Source organism: Tenebrio molitor, chromosome Y (genome assembly GCF_963966145.1).
Source record: "Tenebrio molitor chromosome Y, icTenMoli1.1, whole genome shotgun sequence".
NCBI classification, from domain to species: Eukaryota; Metazoa; Arthropoda; class Insecta; order Coleoptera; family Tenebrionidae; genus Tenebrio; species Tenebrio molitor.
The window spans coordinates 1,672,657-1,686,820 of NC_091056.1; the positions used below are offsets into that span (position 1 = coordinate 1,672,657).

General features: G+C 37.3%; 1 long non-coding RNA gene across 1 annotated transcript in view; it reads right to left on the bottom strand.

The window, feature by feature from the left end:
- Positions 1–484: 484 nt before the first annotated feature.
- Positions 485–14,164, bottom strand: part of LOC138140525 (uncharacterized) — a 180,903-nt gene continuing 167,223 nt past the window's right edge. The window contains exons 3-4 of the long non-coding RNA XR_011162560.1: positions 2,738–2,974; positions 485–2,494 (exon numbers count right to left, since the gene is read on the bottom strand). This is a non-coding gene — a long non-coding RNA (uncharacterized lncRNA). The remainder of the gene's footprint in view (positions 2,495–2,737; positions 2,975–14,164) is intronic.

Here is a 14,164-nt window from a genome sequence, read left to right on the forward strand (position 1 = left end):
TTTCATCTCACCATAAACCATGGACATAGTAAACGTTTTTTCGAAACTTAACTTGTCTCTGCCTTTCCAGTTGAATTTGCAGCCTACCTCGTCCGAGACAAGATAGTTCAGGATCCTTCGAGTTCGGATTCTAAACCCGACCCTCCAACAGCGGCCAATCTTGTTATCTTTAAATGAACATGTATATAAAATGTGTACTTCAAAAACAGGAGCAGTAATTTCCTGCTTAAATAAAAATAATACACTTTAGCAGGTATTGAGATGACGGGTCGCATTCCTTTGCTGCGGTGTCGACGAATCTCTGCAATGACTCCAACTCGGTGATCACTGATCACCCGGAAGTAGAGAATCTACAACGTTGCCATTTCTCGAATTGCTCACTAATTCGTTGAGAATAATGGTGTGTTGCTCAATATGCTGCGTTAACTTTGTCATGGCTTGCATGATGGAGATTTAGCGGTTTGGGTACTTGGTGAACCAATGACTTCCAACAACAACAAACGTTTTATTCAATAACAATTCTGAACTTTCAAAAAGTAAAAATAGCTTAAAGTTAGGATGTGGGTGCAGCGATGTTGGCCCAGTCGAGTCTTCGGGGTAAGAGAGCGAGATCCCGTCATTTTCCACCCTCGTACCGTCGGCTCTCCTTGCGTTCCACTTGGTGCTTGTTTCGTAGCGTTTGCAGCGCCACAGGACCCCCCCTTCGAGTGAGAGAGTCGTGTGACTTCGAATGATGAGGAATTGTCTGGTTAGTTCGTGGATTTCACGAGGTCACAATATTTCGCCGGAAATTTGACTTTTCTTCCTGGGCGTGTTGTGGTGTTTTCTACCAGTCTTGCATCAGCGTCCGTTTGAATTGCTTGGGGATTTTCACGGGTGCTGTTGGTGGGCTGGCTGTCATCTGTCAATGGTGCATTTGCTTCGACGTAAGCTGGTTTTAACCTGTCAACAGAGATTGTGTTTGGTTTGCCTCGAACGAGGACTTTGAAGTATTTGTCGCCGGTCGACAAAACACGGTATGGGCCATCGTACGGGGGCTGTAGGGGCTTCTTCACCGAGTCCACGCGTACGAAGACGAACTTCGCTGTGTGCAGGCTCCTTGGGACTTGTTGCTCCTTGTGGCATGTTGTTTTCGTGAACTGAATGGTTTGCATTCTAGTTTTTAAGTTCGCGACGAAGTCTGTTGTTGGGTGTTGCAGCTGTCGGTCATGAACCTCTACAAGATCTGCTGGGAGTCGTAGTGTTGTCCCACAGACTAACTCTGACGGTGCTGCCTCGATACCTTCTTTGATGTCATTTCTGATCCCCAGGAGAACTAATGGAAGTGTTTCTGTCTTTCCACAATTCCGTTGCTTGATGGGTGATAGGCTGTGGTTCGGATGCGTTGCATGCCTAATAGTTTTTGGAGAGAGGAGTGCCGATTCAAACTGTGTACCTCTGTCGGTTGTGATTCTAGTTGGTACACCAAAACGCCATATCCAGTTTTCACACAGTGTTTTGGCACAAGATTGTGCTGAGATGTCTGTTAATGGAAAAGCCTCAGGCCACCTGGTGAATCTGTCGATGGCTGTGAGTAGGTATTGTTTGCCCTTTGAGTACGGAAGTGGTCCAACAATGTCGATGTGGATGTGGTCAAATCTGGCGTCCGGGTTCTGGTAAGTTCCAATTGGCGCGGTTGTGTGCTTGTGGACTTTTGCCCGTTGGCAAGGGATGCAGGTTCTAACCCATGATGCGACGTCTCTTCTCATGTTGGGCCAGAAGTATTTCTTTGACGCGCTGCGAGGGTTTCCGCGATCCTAGTTCTTGCCCGGAGAGAAGCTGTTTTAGTTTTTGCGTTTCCGACAACGAGAGGCGTTCTATGATGGCTTCTTTTAACCGTGTGTATTGTTCGGTGGAGTCTGGGGTTGTGATGACGTCTGCAACCTCAGCAGCTATCTCTGGTGAGAGTACCGTTAGCACATGGTAGAACTTTGTCTCCTCCTTTGTGATTCGCGTTGACGCCAAGTTGAATTTTGCTTCTGCCATGGAGAACCACAACTCGGGTCGATTTCCCCAGAACGGTGGTAGTGCAATGCTCGACACCGAAGTCTCTGCTTGAGGTGTGATTTGGTTTTCCTCACCTGGAGCCATGTTGCAGTGGTTTGTTGCTGATTGATGCGTCCACGTGGTCATCGACGATTCCCAAAAATCCGCTTGATTTTATTTTTCTCGGGGTCACCACTTTAGCGGTTTGGGTACTTGGTGAACCAATGACTTCCAACAACAACAAACGTTTTATTCAATAACAATTCTGAACTTTCAAAAAGTAAAAATAGCTTAAAGTTAGGATGTGGGTGCAGCGATGTTGGCCCAGTCGAGTCTTCGGGGTAAGAGAGCGAGATCCCGTCATTTTCCACCCTCGTACCGTCGGCTCTCCTTAGAGGGGGTGGTATCGGGGTGCGTTCCACTTGGTGCTTGTTTCGTGGCGTTTGCAGCGCTACAGAGACTTCAAAATCTAAAATGATTAAATAAATTGGAAGTAGCGAAAATACAACAAATTCTAGTTATTCATCAAAGAAGAAAAATACCAATTTGTCTAGAATTATTTCTTAAACATCATTAATGAAAACGTTGTCCCGATTTTGCACTAAGTACATACTTATATCTTTAATCGCATGTTCATTTAAAGAAATATGTTAAATCGAAATTAATACAGGACATGACAATCTTTTAAAATTAATATAGTAACGTCACTTACCAGAAGTAACTGTAATTGTAGAAGCGGATCCCGTAGAGTGCGAAGCAATGGAATAATCATCACCATCAGGAATTGGAGAGTTCTCAATTCGACGTCGTTTACTTTCAACGAGTAATGACCGTTTGCCATGAAAACGTTTTCTTGATAGGCTTGCTGTGGTTGAAGTGCTTAATTCAGCCATTTCGCTGATGTCACTAATGATGTCGGTGGTCCGTTTATCGGCCATATCATAGTCATCTGCAAATAAATTAACTGTGGTTAAAAGGAACGTTTCAATAAACATATAATACCTGTCCTGAAGTGGATTTTGAACGAGACGTAACTCACAAACCGCGCTATTTACTGGTATATTAAACAAAATATGTTTTGGGTGATAAAATAATAAAGCATTGAATATTACTTATAAATAAAAAAATTAAAACAAGATATTACATTGTGAGTAATAATGGAAATACAGCAAATCCTCTTTCGTGTGGAAACCGCATGGATTTAAATAATACATACATTAGATGCCTTGAACACTCTAACATTCTTGTCATTTAATTTTTCCACATGGTAGATTTTCAATTTAGATGATTTAATAGGTTTTATATATGTCATGTTGTAACTGAAATGTTGCTCCCTTCAAAAAAAGTGACCGTCATAAAATAGAATAAATTTTATAACACAGACCTTATTTAAAAAAAAACGCAATTATTTGACTTTTTTGTTGAAATCATATACCGGGTGATTCACTTTGGTATTCGCGGCCCTATATCTTTTTTATTTTAAGAAAAAAGTATAGCAAACTATATATATTTGTAAATCGCTTATGAAACTACAATAGATGACGTTATCAAATCTTCCCTACGATGACACATGTCAAAGTTAAGACAGTCAACTTTTTTTTTTTAAATAGTACATTATACATTTCTTAGTCTATTCTTGTAAAGCTTTTTTTTCTACATTTGAATGTGTAAAAAAAGTTGACACTTGCAATAGGAAAAAATCGAGAAAAAAAATAAAATATGATTTAATTTATTCGAAAGTGTTATTTTCTAAAAAGAGCTAGTTAGCCATGGAGACAATTGAATTTTGACATTAATAGCGTCAATTATTAAAGTACCTACATTTAAATAAATAGCTATGTTATGTTATAACCTACATTTAAATAAATAACTATGATATAGCTTCGAAACCTAACTTCTTCCTGACTATACCGCTTTGAATGCATACACGATGAAAATATGTAGTTGAATTTTGATAGTGCATGAATGACATGAGTCTTGGGAATCATATTCGAATTATTCGAATATTTGAATATGTGACTATTAAAAATCGAATAAGTGTAAATTCTAATTTTTATTGCAGAATACTTTGAGGGAAACTTCGAGAGCAAGGAAAATAATGCACAGATTCTCAAAAACGTTAACCGTCACATTTATTTATGTAAACAACTAAACAAAACTACATTCTCTCTATGGCTACTCAGTATTAGAATCTAGACTACTAAATTGTCTCCCTGTAACACGCGCAAAACAATTATTTTAACACTCTCACCGTTTCAGCGTGTTAAGTAGGGTATTCGATTACATTCATACTAGAACATAAACGCTTGAATTTTTCTTTTGTCAAGGCTTTCGTAAAAATGTCAGCCTTTTGTAGTTCTGAAGGAACGTACTCGACTTTGATTTCTTTAGCGTTGACTTTTTCACGAATATAGTGATAACGAACATCAATGTGTTTTGTACGCTTGTGAAATTCAGGATTTTTGACTAGTTTTATGGCACTTTGATTATCAACGAATATCACAGTTGCTTTTTCACATTGAGGTCTGATATCTTTCAGCAACTTTCGTAACCATATTGCTTCCCGAGACGCAACCGACGCTGCAACATATTCTGACTCTGTTGTGCTCAGTGTTACAAGCTTTTGCCTTTGAGAGCACCATGTGACAGGACCATTTGCGAGCTCGAACAAATACCCGGTTGTTGACCTCCTTGTTTCGATATCATTCGCGTAATCCGCATCGGAATAACCAATTAACTCACATGCTTTTTCGCTACAGAAGTATTCGATGCCATACTCGATCGTTCCTGACACATATGAGATAATGCGTTTTACTGCGCGCCAATGCTCGTCATTGTGATTGTTCAAAAACTTGCTTACTGTATTTACTGCGAAAGCTATGTCTGGACGCGAAACTACGGCCAAAAACATTAAAGATCCGACTGCTTCACGATAAGGCACATTTTCAGCCTTTTTGTCGTTCTCGAGCACAGGATAAAGAACAACATTAGGATCAATCGGAACACTAGCTTTCTTTGCTTCACTCATTTTGAATTTTGAGACAATTCTTTTTGCATATGCACTTTGGTGAATGAACAATTTTTGTTTCGCTCGATCGCGCTTGATCTGCATACCTACAAACATGCTAGTATCACCGATTGTGATTTTGAAAGTCTCACTCAAACGCCCGAGCATGATATCAAGCGTATCAAGAGATTTTGCTGCAATCAAACCATCATCAACAAACAATGCTAAATACACGGACTCATTTCCGACATTTCCTACAAAAATACATTGGTCTGCTTCAGTTTCTTTAAAACAAAATTCGTGCAAGAATGCACTAAACTTTTTATTCCAGCACCTTGGTGCTTGCTTCAATCCATATAGGGACTTGTTCAGCTTACACACGGCACTTTTTCGCGCACTTTTGCTCTGCTTTTCACCACTTAGACCTTCAGGCACTTCCATGTAGATCTCCTCCTCGAGCTGCCCATGAAGGAATGCTGTCTGTATGTCGAATTGCGCCAACTCAAGATCCTCTGCTGCCACGAGTGCAAGAAGCACTCTTATTGAGTCGTAGCGTACAACTGGAGCAAACGTTTCATTGTAGTCAACACCTCTCTGCTGCAAGAAACCACGAGCACACAGTCGTGCTTTGTACCTGTACACATCGCCCTCGGGATTCCTCATCAGTTTGAAAACCCATTTAGAGTCGATAGTTTTGACTCCGGGATTTCGTTCGACCAGGGACCAGGTACCATTTTCCTGGTGAGCTTTGAGCTCACTGTTGATCGCGTCGATCCACTGAGGTGCATCTGCACCTTGTGTAGCTTCTGAATACGTCAGGGGCACGTTATACTCTGCAACGTTAGACTCATACCGCGTTGGAGCTCGCAGATTCGCTCGATCTCGCAGGATTCGTTGTGATGTTTCTTTTTGAAGCTCCTGTACCTCCATATCTGCAACTTCTTCGGTAGCTTCTTGAAATTCATCCTCTTCTTCTCGTTCATCTGCGTCTTCTGTTCGCTCATCGACTTCTTCGACATTTGGAAATATTATTTCCTCGTCATCTTCATTTCTTACGACACTTTACAAAATATTCTAGACATTGTTTAGCAACATTAAAATATTTTTGTATAAAAGAAGAATTTGACAGTATAACAATAGTACAGTGCAAGTGTAAAAAATGTTTGCAATTTTCTTTACGTATTACACAGGGTGATTCATCTTTTACCGCCGGTCAAATTTACAAATTTGATTTGTCGAAAAATTTACTTTCGGCCGGTATAATTTATTTCAAAAAAAGTTTTTTTTATGAGCAAACAAAATTATAATTTTTAAAAATTGGTACCTATGGCACAACTATCAATATGGTTGTCACATGTCCATTTCAACATTATTGTTAACTGAAGTTTTTAATTTTTAATGATTTTATATGTACGTTTGTTGCTAGTAATCTATTTTCTTGCTGGCATTTTATGAAGTGCTTCAATTCAAAAAATCTTATGCATAATTGAAAAACTTAGTTGCATAGACGTTTTTACTTCGTTAAATGGTAAAATGGGAATATGTTAAATTTAGACGTGAAATCAAATTTCTCTTATTGCGTGCGGTTCCAGTTAAAACTTCGCAATCAATAGCATTACGATGCATAAACTTGATGCGCATTCTTGTTGCATTGACTAATGCTTCCTTTGTATTTAAGTTTATGATCGGTAAAACGATGCAATTAACTTTCAATATTAACTTATGTGGTGACAAACTACTAATAGTCAAATAATTTTGTATTTCATTTCGAAGATTTTTTTTTATAAATAATCTAAATAAACTCCCTCTTGGAGTGGATTTCACTGCGGGGGGATTAAGCATAGACTATAGTAGCGTTTTTTGACTTTTTTTTGTATGTATATGTATCCTTTCAGAATAAAAATCTTTAACAGAATTGTAAAAAAAATATGTTTTCGCATTTGAAAAAGAATATTTTGACACCTTATCCTTAAAGCCCTTAGGGCTATATGTGAATTTAGGTCCTTTTGTAGACTATTCACAACCATTTCATTTGGTGTATAAATAATAGAAATCCTCCGATAAATAAGAGAGAAATGGACTCGTCTTTTTTTTTGGGCACACCCTGTATATTGTACAGAAATGTTTATCTTTCTGCACTCCTTCTCCATATAAACTTTAACCATGCCAAATCTCACACTCCCCCGTGCGCACAAAAAAGGGGTACAAAATTTTTCCTTCACGTATTAATATACCGGGTGTTCACTCTCAAAGTCGAACATAGTCAATTAATATTGTGCATTCAGTTTATAGATATTATGCCATTATTTCTATACATTAAAGAATTAATAGAAAGAAAGAAACAATATTGAAGTAATTAACAGTTTATAAGCAGTTTTTATTATAATTCTTTGAAAAATTTACAATAAGTACTCAAGAAAGATAGAATTAGAATAAATATTCATATTCGTTTTGAAATACACAATACCCAACAATCCCCAAAACTCAGTCTGTTGTAAAAAGCATTTCTTACACTGGTCAACTGCCTCTCAGTAATTAACGCGCAATTTATACCACCACCTCTACCAGTCCAATAATCTGGAAATGAATCGTTTAAAAAATTTCTAACTTCTAAGCTGAAATGCTGATTTCCTGATTTTCTCTTGCAGCTTCTTCCAATGCAGTTCCTAACTTGGTTACTAATAAATCTAAATAAGTTGCTGAATTAAAATTTTTATCTAAACAAGTCTCCGCAAACTAACACAACTGTAAAAGGCTTTTACCATAAAAATTCATTCTGCATTGGAGTAACTATTCATTTTTCCGTAAATAATTTTGAAAGTAATTTACCGTAACCCGCTGACTTAATCCTACGAGTACAAATTACCAAATCCTGTCCAAATTGGAAATCATGGCATGTCATATTTAAAAATCGCCAAGTTTTATAGTATTTCTCGTATCCCACCTCCACCCGGCGGCACGGCAATTTTGCCGGAGTACATACACTATTACGGATATTACTATCAAGTAATAGTGCAGTGCTTATCAACATAATTACCGGCGTCTCGCCTCCGGATTTTGACTTTGTTGTGTATTATGTTCTGTGTCAATGTTAAGGAACTTAATTATAGTATAGTAACATATGAGCGATTATGATAGCCATTATTCACGAAGATTAAGTTTACGAAACGAGCCGTAGGCGAGCGAAATAAATCATCTGAATCATCTGAAAAGGCCATAATTTCTGCTTTATCTACACCTAATAAATTTTTTGCTTCAATTTTTTTATTTTTTCATTTTTTCTACACCTGAAATCATTATTTATGTAACAAGTGAATAAAGTTATACTTTTTTTTACGAGAGCGAAGCGAGTGCGCAAATCCGCCGAGTAAAAAAAAGTACGAGTTGCATACAAAAATTTTTTTGCCGCCCATAAGTTTCAATTACAATTTTTTTCGACACTGTCAAAATTTTTTCTCCTGTGTGAATTCGTGGGCATTTAAAACGCTCGTTTACTCGCGTTTTAAACTGGCCCATTCATGCCAAAAAAAAAACCCAATTTACATACGAACTCGTTAAATAAACTACTGTTATGAACGCAAATGAATGAAAAAACTTGCACTTTTTTTGACGGACGTTAAAAAAAATAAATCAGATTCAAACTTGATAACTTTAAGAAGTCTATATACAGGTGTACATTTTATAAAACATGATATACAGGTTGTATTTTTAAAATGTGCCGAAATTTTACCTACGAGGTTATTTGACAACGTAGAAAACTAAAAGCAATTAAAAGAAATTGTAGCTCAAAAAGTTAATGATATTTTATTTTTTGACATGGAATTTTTTAAAAAAATTTTCCGAGTTCTACATGAAGCCAGTAGCTCGTGGTTAAAATATCTGTACAACTTTCAATAACATCCTGTATGTACTACATTTTTAATTAATTTTTATCACAAACTGGAGGAAAATTAACCGGTATAATACATATCTACATATTATTAAATATTACAATCAGAAAAACATTATAAAAACTTTCAGAATTGATTTTTTTCCCTTTCCCGGAGAACGTAGCTCAAATGGTACTAGATACGAGAAAAATGCACTAAACCTTTTTTGTGGAGCATGAAATTTCCTACAAAAAAATACACGGAAGCATATGTTTATCTGTTATAGTTTAAGAGATAGAAGTGACCTAAAAGTAAATATGATCATTTTTAGCGGAATTATTCGCGTGCTATTGGGTGTTGGAACTTGTATCTCTTAAACTATAACAGATAAACATATGCCTCCAGGGATTTTTTTGTAGAAAATTTCATGCTCTACAAAAAAGGTCTAGTGCATTTTTCTCGTATCTAGTACCATTTGAGCTACGTTCTCGGGGAAAGGAAAAAATATCAATCTTGAAAGTTTTTTTTTTGTTATTCTGATTGTTTAAACAAATTAGGAGATCTAAAAATTACCTACAAATACCATTTTCATTGTGCTGAATCGAATTGTCCCAAAAATAAAAGTTTTTGGCAAAAAGGAAGTTAATAAAAGTGAATTTTTTACAACAGCCCGACAATCCAACATCCTGCATCGAAATTTTTCTCATATGGCGTACAAGAACGGACGATCGGTGCCACTATCAACGAGCTCGTCAAATTACTTTAATGTTTAATGTATCCGTGAATTTAAATAACCGTTCCTTAACCCAAAGGTGAATGTTTTAACAACCATAAATATTAACAGAGATACAGCTAAACTTAAAGTCATTCACTTGAGTCACTTCTGCAATTCTTCATTGAAATTGAAATCATTGAATGCAACTGCCCACTCTACCCCTCCGATGCGCGCGCCGCGTGACGCTCGAACTTGACGAAATTTCGTGACGGTAAACATCGAACCTGGCTCCGTATAAGTGTTTTCAACACTAAAAGTCTTAGCTCAACCCCTTTCCATCTTCTAATTTCTTTTAACGTTCTAGGTTTTCTCGGAACATCCTTTGTAACAAGGTACCGAATATTTAAAATTTTTAGATTAGTCTCATTTATAATTTTCTTTGATAATTTATAGGGAATAGTGGCTTCAATGAAACTATTTAAAAGTAATCTTTTTAAAACGCCCAAAGAAATGGAAACTGTGAAACCATTTTAATCTGAATATTTAATAGTGGAGATTTACCCTTTATATGATCACTTTCTTCTCTCTGGTGCCTAAAATCAGAGTTTTTTCGACAAGGATAATATTTTAAATTTTCGTGTGAAAAATTCACTCTGGTTTTCGTGTACGCCTATTATATGGCATTTCTCGCATGCATGTTTTGCTGTGTGCCCCACAATGTTTTTAAGTAACAACGGGCGGGTGCATCACATATAAAAAAAGCAATATCAAAGTTGAAAAATTGATTTTTGTAATGAATTCCTTCGCGCTTGAGAACTTTGACTTCTGTAATGAAAGATTCTAAAAACATGTCAATTGGTTCAGGCTTCCCAGAACCACAAAACACTGCTATGGGAAACCAAATTGTTAATGCGGACCATGTTCGATTCGATTGTTTTGGATTTTTTTTTTTTAATTTACATAGAGTGCATTTAAAACCGTCACTTTTCTTAAATTTTTATTTCGAGAGTAAGGATGTTTTCTGAATGCAATTAAAACTTTAATTATCGGAATCTCGACATTGTTGACATTGTTGACAGCTCCCAATTTGTCGACATCTAGCTAATTGTCGACGCGTCGACAATGACATAGTCGACACAAATTGTCGACACCGCCCATCCCTGATAATATGTTACTTCGGTGAGTTTACTTCCCAGTTAATCGTGGCATTTGTATTTTCGTTCCTGAACTTTCTGCCAGATTTTCTACCGACTTAAAAATATTTCCGAATTTTTGTTCTGCATTTTCTCGAATTCTCTTAACAACTGAAACTGTATTTTCAGCATTATTTACTGCTGAAGCAAGGTCAGTATCTGCGGATTGTAACGTTTTACAAAGTGGTAAAGAATATGCGAGAAGCTTTTCTGCACACAAGAGTGAAATTATATAGTCCGATTGAAGAGCAGCATTTTGTAAAATAAAAGCGCCAGATGAAGACTCTTTATCATCCCATAATTTTATTTTTTCTAATGCAGCAACTACTGGATGATACAACTCAGTCATAATTAATACCGCATCATGACACTGAATCCACCTCGTTGCACATAAGGCCTTTAATGTAGTTTTATTTGCTTCCGGTGTAAGATTACTGATGCTCTCTAAAAGGACCAACTGACGTTTAGGAGTATTGAAGAATGTATAAATTTTTTCAGTGATACCAAAACAATTACGATTTGAAGATACTTCGGGAGAATTTGATATAGCTAAATTTAAACTAGGTATGGGAAACACAATGTACGTAAAGGGCTGTTCGATATTTTTCAGTAATATAAGCCTGAGTCCCTTTAAATTTACCGCTCATTGCAGCAACACCGTCATAGCCTTGTCCACGTAAAAATTCTTCTTCTATGTAACATTCTTGTAATCCTCGTAGAAGGGTGCTTGTTAAATGTTTACCAGTTAATGATTCCAGTAGCATAAACTGCAAGAATTGTTCATATATTTTATACTCACTGTCAACTTTTTTTACGTATCGCACACATAAAGAGAATTGCTCTTTTGACAAAATGTCAATAGTTTCATCAGCTAAAACTGTAAAACACTTGGCACTATTAACTTTAAAAAAAAAAAATTTAAAAATTTTATACCAAAATGAGTAGAGCTTATAAAGCTATTTTACTCAGAGATAAGAAAATGATTTTACCAACCGAAATGATCATCCAGGCGATTCTTAAATATATTTACACTCTCAGACTCAATAAGTTGTATAGGAAGCATGTTCCAGTAGTTAACAACGCGCACAGATAGGAAATTTTGCCTGACAGTCGCTCTATATTGTGCAGTGGTCAAAGTTAGCCCATGTCCTCGAAGCCTGTCGTCACGTCGTAGTTCAAAAAAAGTGACATCGCCGCCTAGCTTTAGAACCTTAAAAGTGTAAATTAGGTCACCTCTTAGTCTACGATTAGACAAGGAAATTAGATTCATTGTACTTAATCTATCGCTATAGCTAGGTCGTCGGTATCCAAAACACCATCTCGTGAACCTACGCTGAACCCTCTCGTAAACCTCCAGATCCTGTAATCTGTCAGGGAACCAGACCGGATGGGCAAACTCTAGGACTGGCCTGACAAAAATCTTGAACAACTTGGACATCAACGGTAAATTTGATTTGGTGAAGCACTGATGCAGAATGTACATACGCGAGTTGACCTTCCTGACTTGTTTCGAGATGTGATTGGCCCACGTCAAATTCCCACTTACAACCACACCCAAATCATTGTGTTCCAGCACGGCAAGTAGACGTACACCGTCAATGTGATAGGACGTACCAGTATTTTTTTTGCCAATATGAAGTACCACACATTTATTCTTGTTTAAAGGTAAACCCCAACTTTCACTCCAACACAAGACCTTGTTCAAATCCTCTTGCAACGTAAATGAATTATCCGTATCGTTATATAATTTAATGTCATCAGCGAACATCGCACAAGGCGAGAGAAATAAGTCAGGAATATCGGCGGTATATAACAAGAACAACTTGGGACCCAATACAGAACCTTGTGGAACCCCACTTAAAACGTCAAAGAAGTCACTAAGAACTCCATTTACTTTAACGGCAAATTTACGATCGGAAAGAAAATGTGTGATCCACGCAAGGAGTCGTCCACTAATGCCATGCGTCTTCAATTTGGTAATCAATAAGTTTATTGGGACTTTATCGAAAGCCTTGGCAAAATCTAAGTAAACCACATCAACACTCTTACCCAGATCAACAAGGGAAGACCAATCGTTCAGACAAGACAACAAATTTGTTTCAACAGATTTTCCCTTCGTGAAACCATATTGCTCCTTCGGTATAATTGCAAACTCCGAGGTAAAACTGTCAAGCCTGTCAACTATTATGGACTCCATGATTTTGACCACCGAGGAAGTCAAGCTTATGGGCCTATAATTATTCGCCTCCAATCTATTACCGCTTTTGTGAATGGGAGTAATGTACGCAGTTCTCCAGTCGCAAGGTAACGTAGATGAGTGGAACGACTGTTCCATTAGAAGACTCAACGGGAAAGACAATGGATGACTACAGTTTCTCAGAATAGAAGGTGAGATATTGTCAGGACCAGGGCAAGCCGTGGGCTTTATCGTTTGAAGCTTTCTAAGTATGGACTCACGATCGAAACTAACATCAGTAATTATCCGTCCAGGTGTAACTTCGTGATCAGGTAACTTAGACTGACTCAAGGTGTGATTATAAATATGAGAAAAGGTGTGAGCAAATAGATTCGCAGTTTCATAATCCGAGGTAGTTAATGTGTCGTCCGCACGTTTTAGTCTAAATTCTTTGGCTTCAATGGCCAGAACGCGTCTGACAAACTTAAAGAGTGATTTAGAATTATCAGAGTTTACTATGCGTTCCTCGTAACCCTTTTTAGCTAGTTTTATTTGTTTTGATAGGGTGTTAGACAGCTTTCTGTGAGATTCATAATCCTCAATGGATAAGGATCTTCTAAACTTTTGCCATAGAGATTTTTTTTGCCCTATTAATGCGAAAATTTTGGGATTCAACCAAGGCTTCGAAGGATTAGTTATGTACGTTTTGGAAACTGAACACTTGATCTGCCATATGAGCAACATATTGCGAAACTTAAGCCAGTTATCGTCCAAAGAGTCAGAAGAAAGCTCGTTTTCCCAGTCAACTGATGAAAGCAAATGATTGAGCTTATCAAAATCGAGGAATGTTTTCGTAACAGATGTTTTCTTAGGGGAGATGCTGATGGCAACTTGGATATTAAACTCTAGCAGAACATGATCGGATTTCCCCACCGGTGGTAGATAATTCAGGTTAGTCGCAAGATCAGGATTAGAAATTAAAATTAAATCAAGCAGACTAGGGTTTTGTCCACTTCTAAACCGAGTGCATTCCTGAACAAATTGCGTAGCATGAGTGTTCAGTAGAAAATCAACCAGAGGAGCACCTGCAGAAGAAAACCGGGAATCAAAACAAAGAGGCCACGTCAGGTTTGGTAAATTGAAATCGCCAGCTACAATAACATTTTTATATTTAAGAAA